This window comes from Notamacropus eugenii, chromosome 3 (genome assembly GCF_028372415.1).
Source record: "Notamacropus eugenii isolate mMacEug1 chromosome 3, mMacEug1.pri_v2, whole genome shotgun sequence".
Taxonomy (NCBI): Eukaryota; Metazoa; Chordata; class Mammalia; order Diprotodontia; family Macropodidae; genus Notamacropus; species Notamacropus eugenii.
Window position 1 is genome coordinate 469,206,014 of NC_092874.1, and position 9,000 is coordinate 469,215,013.

Below are 9,000 nucleotides of genomic sequence, written 5' to 3' on the forward strand. Positions count from 1 at the left end.
AACTCAGTCACTTCTCCTCTTAAAGTTTCAGATATTTCACTGAGAAAATTATGAGCTTGGTGTCTAAGGTCTCTTTCAACTCGAAGTCATTAACACGATGTCAAAGAAAACCATGGGAAACTACAGTAAAATCCATTGACTACAATTTACAAATTCTCATCCACAAGATAGGGATAATTCAGCAGCCAAACTAATGCCACAAGGAAATTCAGCAATGAGAACATGTTGTAACTTCTTAGAAACCCTGGGTTTGAAGAGCCCTAAATATTTTAGAGTTTTTGTTTTATTAGGGGCATGACCACTATAGATGTGACCAATGTCTAATGTGAGCCCCATATTGCCATATAGTAAATGTATACTTACTTACATATGAACTGGCCCCACTGAAAGAAGGTAAGCTCCTTGAGAACTTGGTCTGATTCATCTTAGTTTTTGTATGCAAGAGCCCAGAAAAGCAGACATGTAGTTGGCATTTAATAAATATTTGCTGATAGTCTCATTGATTCATGAAGATATATGCCCTTCCCCAAGATCGTTCAATAAGTCTAAGGGACTGACATCTCATGATTTTGCCATGGAATACACAACTTCCTGACATTTCCAGTCTCTCACTAGCCCCTACCCACTCCAGAATTTTAGTTACCTGGCTTCCTTCCTGATAAGACAGTTTGTATATTCCATTGCATTGCTGCTTTAAAAAAAGTCCTATTCAAGTGTGTGTGTGTGTGTGTGTGTGTGTGTGTGTGTGTGTTTCACTGTATATACACTATATATGTACTATATATAGAATATGTATATTGAATATTCAAGTGAGTGTGTATATGTGTATATGTATTTCTGTGTGTACACCATTTTCCAATGCCTCCCCCCCTTAGAACTCTCCCTTAAAATAATAATTAAATACCAACATATTGACCATGTTTTATAACATATACATATTCCACCCACCCACCCCTGTGGTCATTATTAATATTTTTTAATTTTTAAATCATTTTAATAATATTCAATACTATTTAAAAGGATAATGTAAATTATTCTTTTAGCCTTTCTCGCTTTTCTCTCTTTAAGTTGCTACTTCGCCCTTCACAAAATTTGCAGCCTCTCTCTACCTATTCAAGTCATGTCCATCTATTAAGACTGAGCTGCAATGGCACTCTCTTTAGTCTTCTATTCCCACACATATCCTATGTCTGACAGGTGTAACCTGCTGCTTCGTATGCCAGTTTGGGGGCCTGCGTATCTCATCTCCCCAGTTACACTGCAACCTCTTGGCAGCAGGCACAATATTTTATATTTCTTTTACTCTCTTCCATCATCCAGCTTGAGCACCTTGCACATGAAAAGGCTACCATTCTAGAATGTTGTGACAGTCCCTGTTCTCCAGAAGCTTACATTAATGGATACTACCCATAGGTTTGGTCACTAAACCAGTGTGGAATCTAACAACTCTACCTCACATATCTCCATGTTGTCTTTGTCAAATGCTTCACTGAAATCTAAGAACATTCAGTCTATTTCATTCCCACTAATCTTCCACATGACTTACTCTACGAACAAGGCAAGTAGGATGATCTGGCCTGATCTGGCCTGGAAGCTGTACTGGCCTTCAGAAAGCACTTTGATTTTTTTTTCAAAGTGCTCATAAGCCATCCTTATGATAAGACATGCAAGAATTTTGCCAAGCACCTTAGCTTGGTGAAGGATTTTACCCTTTTTTATATTTTTTTATTTGAAAGGAGACAATGTTTGTCCATCTCAAACACTGGTGCCTCTCCTATTCTCCAAGTTCTTTTAAAACATAGCTGACATTGGCTCATCAATCACAGCTTCTAGTTCTTTTAAGACCCTGAGATTAGCAAGCCCAGTGACTTGAATTCATTCAGGTCTGCTAGATGCTTTCTTAGTGGTCTTTTCATTCATCTTGAGTTTGTACTTGAAGAACCATTTTCATCCTCTTTTTCCTTATCCAAAGATTATTGTTCTTGGAAGAGAGAATGTAAACAAAGTAGTTGATTCCTCCCACGAACGTGCATTAACTGTCTCCAGCACTTCAGCAGGCTTTCCTGTGCCTTCTTTCATCCCACCCCACCCTACCCAAAGTGACTTTACAAGCTTTTACATCTCACTGCTAGCCTTATTTTATTCTGGACTTGAACGCCCCTGGCACTCATTGCAGGAGATTCATTTTGATCTCTCATTTCCCTGTGTGGTTTCCATTTTCTATGCATGTCTTTTCAAAGATCTGTTACCCCATGTGTTCCCATACAGATGCGTAGTCTCTAGGCAGCTCTCCTCTTCTTTCTCATTGCAATCATTCATGTTCATGTTTTCAGAATTTCATCCTTGAGAGTCCACCATCCTTCCTGGGCTATCTACATTCCAATTCACCCTCTGCTTGGCCACCAAGGTAATTTTCCTATTAAACAGGTCACCTCACTAACTCATCACTTCACATCCCCAACCCAGTAAAGTCCAAGGGCTTCCTATTACCTTCCTATTTCCAATTTACATTATCAAATGTAAATGGGAGTATAGATGTTATCTAGGAAGGGTTTTAGAGACCAGCTAGTCCAACTCTCATTTTTCAGTTAAAAAAACTGAAGCTCAATAAGAATTGGAATTTAGAGCTCTATGCCCTGGCCCCTTCCTAGCTCTCTGGTTTTCTTTTGCATTATTTACCTTCACTCACTCTGTAGTTCAACTATACTAGACTGGTTGCTGTTCCTCATACAAAATACTCCCTCTCTCATCTCTATAACTACAATAGACTATAATGTCCATACCTGGAATGTTCTCTCCTTTTATCTGCCACCTGGAATCCTTGGTTTTCTTCAAAGCTCTGCTCAAGGGCCACTTTATACATGAAATCTTCCCTTACCTTATCTTGGATTATGACTTCTTATGAATTTCTCTCCCAAAAGAGTTTGTTTTCATTTTGCCTACATTTTTTACATAATCATATGTACATGTTGCCCTCTCCAAGTCTAAATGTAAGCTTTTTGAGCACAGGAATGATTTTACTTTACTTTGTCCACCCTAGTACCCAGTGTAATTCTTGATACATCATAGGAGCTTCATACATGTGTTTACCTTGCAAAATATTAATTCATGGGATCCCACCAATCCTTTGTCAGTGCCCATTGCAATCTGATTTGTCAAAGTGTAGGGTACATGTCGAACTGTACTCAGCCTCTCTCTTTCCTTCTTTAACACAAACTCCCATGGAATCATCAGTCAGCCCTAAGTTCTGTGATTTTCACTGTAGCAACTTACTCCTCTTGGTTGGACAAAATTAAATGCATATTAACAGTTCCCTTTACCATTTCATTCGCCTTTTAAAGGGTGAAATTATCATTGAAGTGAGTAACGAACTTAATCATTGCTTTGCTTTTGGCAGGAAGAAAGCTGGAGAAGATGTCTGGGTAGTCAAAATATCCCTCACTGGAATATTGTGCTTCTTTCCAAGTTGGTGATTCATTTATTGAACCTCATCACATTCTGCCTCATCTCCAGGTGGAAAACAGGCTCATAAGATTGGGGCAAATGGAGCAGAAAAAGTATTCTGGTTGTTGAAGAGTAGATGAGTGGAAAGTAACATGTAGAAGAGGCGGAGTGTCCAGAGCTTTACAGAAATAATGTTCTATGAGAAATAACCATCAATAAGGTCAACAGAGCCAATAGGCTGAAAGATGTTTCTCCAGGGAAGCAATGGGGTTGGAGGGGAGCAGATTGCTAGAATGGCAACAACATGAGTCTAGGAGACTGGCCCAGGTGAGAGGTGATGGGACACGACATGGTATAGAGGTTGGGTCAGCAGAAAGGAGGCAACATATGGAAGAGGGCTATTGACAAGACTGAATAAACAACTTCTGTGATGCTGAGTGTGAGGGAGAGGGAAGAAGAAACTGAAGTTTTGAGCTGCATGACTGGAAGAATGATAGTAAAACCACTGAAGTAGCAAATTAATGGAAAGGTAAGATTTGGAGTGAGAAGATAAGTTCATAGGATTATAAAATAATAAATTAGAGTGGGAAGAGATCTTAGAGATCATCTAGTTCAAACCCCTCATTTTAACAAGTGAGGAAACTGAGTTTTATAGAAGCTATGTGACTTGTTCAAGGTCACATAGTAACAACAGAATCAGGTCTTCTGCTGCTACATATAGTGTTTTTGTTTTTGTTTCATTTTTTTCTCAGCACCACACTTAATTCAACATTTCAGATGCTTCTCACTATTTCCGTCATAGTAAGTCTCTGGAGGAATCCCTGATATATTGGGAATTCTTGTAAAAACTCCAGTTCAAAAGATTCTCATGGGAAATACCCACCACATTTGTGGCAATCAGAGAAGTAATTAGTACTTTGTCCAGACAGGGGTTTTTCTCAAAGTCAAGGGACACAATAGTTTCACCAAGATGTTAAAATGTTTTGACAAGTGCGTGTGATTTGGCTATTAAGATGCCATTGTAGGTTGTCTATTCCTAACCAAGAAGAGATGTCCATGGTTGGGATGGAAGCCTGACCTTAAACAGCAGAGCAATGTTTTTTCTGTAACTGACTTTGAAATTTTCTAGAGGCCTTTGTCTCAGTCTCTGCCAGCAAAGATCTGTTCATAGACAGACTTCTTCATATACTCTGTGGCCACAGACATTGCCTGGGCCTCTACTAATAGATCTGAACCCTCCACCCCCTTGTCACATGCTACCATCATAATGAAACTTAGGAAAGCTGCTAAAAATCAATGTGAGCCAAAGGAAATGGTTCCTCCCCTCAAGGAAGTAGAAGACAGTGCAGATGAGGAAAGGTCCAAAGATGAAGAGAAAAGCAGTAGAGAAGTTGTGGTCCCTCAGAGGAAGGGAAGGAAGGCTGTGGCTACACCAACAAAGAAGCCACCACCAGCCAAAAAAGTTGTTGCCACTGTGCCAACCAAGAAAACTGTCATAACTCCTGTAAGAAGACACCCACAGCCCCTGGCAATAAAGTAGCTGTCCAAGCCAAAGCTTGGAGAGAGGGGAACCACCCCAGCTAAATAAGTAAGCCACTTGACCAAAGGGGAAAAATGGGCAGAATGACAAGAAAGAAGATAGTGAATCTGAAGAGAATTACAGTGAAAATGAGAGTAAAGAATTTGAGCCACCCAAAGCCACAACAATGGGAGCAACTCTGCCCAAACAAGGCTGAGGATGAGAAGCAAGAGGATAAAATGGAAGATGACAACGATGACGATGAAGAACATGAGGATGAATCTGAAGAACGAACCATGGAGACCACACCTGCCACAGACAAGGTTGCTTCTCAGAAAGCTGACCCTGGGAAAGCTGGGAAAGTCAAATTATGAGAAGAGGAGGAGGAGGAACAAGGGGAAGAGGAAGAGGAGGAAGAGGAGGAAGAGGGAAAGGAAGTGACTTTCAAAGAAGCCCCATAGAAGATGAAAAATGAAATGCGCAAATAGCTCCTAAAGTCAAGAAACAGAAATTGGAACCTGAGGCATCTACAAATTTCAGTCTCTTCACTGGTACCTGAACTTCAACTAAACTGCTTCTGGGCTCAAAACGGGTATCATGGATTTCTTTGCCAAAAAGGACCTTACATCCAAATTGTTATCACCTGGAAGTTTAACTATATGGAATCGGAATCAGCAGAAGGCATTGGAAAAGCTAGGGAACTCCTGAGTGGCTCCAAAGTCGTTGGTCCTGAACTGAAACTTTAAAAAGCAAAAGCAAACAAAAAGACTTGATTCAAAGATGCTTTTCCTCAAGAATCTGTCTTATAAAGTAACACAGAAAGAATTCAAATAAATATTTGAAGATGCCATGAGGTTAGTCTGATCTGCACCAAGGATGGGACACCCAAACAGATTGATCGTGTTGAATTTAAGACAAAAGCAAACAAGGATTTGGAAGAGAAATAGAGAACTGTGATTGATAACCAAAAAACTTATTCTAGACTATATAGAAAAAAAAGTCAAGGACAAGAGAATTTAAGAAGTGGGAAGAATCATTCCTGGAGTAGGAATAGCAGCAAGCCCACAGATTCAAAGACATTGATTGAATAATTGATTGAACAATTGATTGAATAATCTCACCTCCAGTGCTACTGAAGAAAGTCTGCAAGAAGCATTTGAGAAGCAAGGCCAATCAGCTTGGCCCAAAATAACCAAGGCCATCTTAAAGGGATGTGGACAATGCAAAAGAAGCTTTGAATTCTTGTAGCAATACGGAAATAGAAGGCAAAGCAATTGGACTGGAGTTAAAGTTTCAGAGGACAACTAATGCAGCACAAAGGAACAAAACTTTGTTCATCAAAGATCTGTCTGAAGACATAACAGAATAAATATTTTTGGTGCTAAGATAGTCCCAGATGGGGACATAGGGTCATCTAAAAGGTTCAGTTTTGTGAATTTCAACTTTGAAGAAGAGGCTAAATCTGTAAAAAAGGTCTTGGAAAATGGGAAGATTGATGTAAACTAAGTCTGAAGTAGGCAAAGCCTAGTGGCTTTAGAGGACATGGTGGGAGTCTTGACAGAAGTGATCATACAGGATTTGGTGATGTAGGAGGCAGTAGGGGAGGTCAAGGGGGCTTCAGTGTCAGAGGCTAAGGAAATTATAGAGGTTAAGATGGTTTCCAAGGAGGTCAAGGAGGAATAGCAGACAAATCACAAAGACTGCTGCTTTAGCTGGGGTGGCTTCCTTCTCTTGTAATGTGATGACAGCTCTAGCTTGGACACCCACTTCATTGTCAGGAACCACAAAATTTGAATAGCATCTCCCCCATTCTCTTTTCTTTTGCTTTGTAACTAGACTCTGGCATTTTATCTATCATTTAATCATTAAAAGGGCCTTCTGAGGACATTTCAAGACAAATCTGTAGTCCAGAGTTCTTGGAAAAACCTGGATGACACTTCGAGGGAGAGAGTTTTGGTTCTGTCTAGAGGGATCTTCCATATAAATTTTTTGCAGAGACAGGGGGTAGATGTCTGAATTGTCTTGGGTGTATAATATTTTACCCCATGGACAAAACCAATTTTTTCCTACAAATATCTAGTGTTTTTTTTTTTTTACTTCATTTTTATCCTTTTTTTTGGCCATTAAGAAAAGGCAAATGTTTTCTTATGATTCCTCTTTCAACAATATGTCTTGCAACACATTAAAAGGGCCTAACCTGGAAGGAAGGAAGGAAGGAAGGAAGGAAGGAAGGAAGGAAGGAAGGAAGGAAGGAAGGAAGGAAGGAAGGAAGGAAGGAAGAAGGAAGAAAGAAAGAAAGAAAGAAAGAAAGAAAGAAAGAAAGAAAGAAAGAAAGAAAGAAAGAAAGAAAGAAAGAAAGAAAGAAAGAAAGAAAGAAAGAAAGAAAGAGGAAGGGAGGGAGGGAGGGAGGAAGGAAGGAAGGAAAGGAAAGAGAGAGAAAGCAGCTGAAAATTAGCTTTGTGTGTGTGTATTCCTCCAAATTAATTTCCATTTCAAAGCAAAGGAATTCCTCAAAATTCCTCAGTCCAAAGAAAGAATTTTCAGGATGTCATCTTCAGTCCAGAGGCTTACTGAGCAATTAAAGATATATGTCAATTTCTACCGCTCTTTTCAGAGGGTAATTCTGGGGTCTAAATCCCAGTAAGCCATGTCATCCATCAGTGTGCCTATAAGTGGCGATTTTTACCTTCTTAAATTAAGGTGTATTTGAAAGGCTTAAGGAAAGGTCTGACTCCCTCTAAGAAGTGGCCCTGGTATCTATTTCTCAGGCCAGATACAGTAATTGCTTCCCTCTCTCTAGAAACAGCTGTGGATTAGGACTCCTCATATTTTTTTAGCTGGTGCTGATGAAATCTAACTAAACCTGCGCAATTTCTCCAATAATTAAATTTATGTATATATATGCATATATATGTATATATGTATGTATGATGTATATATATGTATGTATACATATATACACATATACATATATGTGTGTCTATATACATATATGCATGTGTTTATATATGTGTGTATATATACATATGTGTGTATATATATGTATATGTGTGTGTGTGTGCATATATATATATATATATATGAATTATCTCAATGATAAAAATGACCTAGAAAATGCAGGCTTGAGCTACCTGCTACTTAGATACTGAAGTAGTTGGGTTTCATTTTTTGGCTTCTGGATACCTTTCTCCTGTTAGAATTCACTCATCTATACATCTATACTCATATGAACGCAAATTGCCTTTTTCTTTCTTTTTTTTTAATTTTAAATTTATTTATTTATTTTGAGTTTTCAACATTTCCACAAAATTTTGAGTTCCAAATTTTCTCCCCCTCTCTCCCCTCCCCCCACCCCAAACCCCAAGCATTCTAATTACCCCTACCATGAATCTGCCCTCCCTTCTAACATCCCTCCCTTCCCTGATGCCCATCTTCTCTTTTTTCCTGTAGGGCAAGATAAATTTCTATACCCCATTACCTCTATTTCTTATTTCCCAGTTGTATGTAAGAACAATACTCAACAGTTGTTCCTAAAACTTTGAGTTCCAATTTCTCTTCCTTCCTCCCTCCCCACCCATCCCCACTGAGAAGGCAAGCAATTCAATATAGCCTATATATGTGTAGTTTTGCAAATGACTTTCATAATAGTCATATTATGTAAGCCTGATTATATTTCTCTCTATTGTATTCTGCCCCCCATTTCTTCTATTCTCTCTTTTGACCTTGTCCCTCCCCAAGAGTGCTGACTTCAGATTGCTCCCTTCTCCCATTGCCCTCCCTTCCATCATCCTCCCAACCTGCTTATCCCCTTCTCCCCCACTTTCCTGTATTGTAAGATAGGTTTTCATACCTGAATGAGTGTGCATTTTATTCCTTCCTTGAGCCAAATGTGAAGAGAGTAAGCTTCATGTTTTCCCTTTCACCTCCCCCCTTTTTCCCTCCATTGAAAAGTCTTTTTCTTTCCTCTTTTATGAGAGATAATTTGCCCCATACCATTTCTCCCTTTCTCCTCCCAATATCCCAGTATGTGCCTCTCT

General features: G+C 39.2%; 1 pseudogene; it reads left to right on the forward strand.

The window, feature by feature from the left end:
• Positions 1–4,711: 4,711 nt before the first annotated feature.
• LOC140532300 (nucleolin-like) lies at positions 4,712–6,675 on the forward strand (annotated as a pseudogene).
• The last annotated feature ends 2,325 nt before the right edge of the window (positions 6,676–9,000 follow it).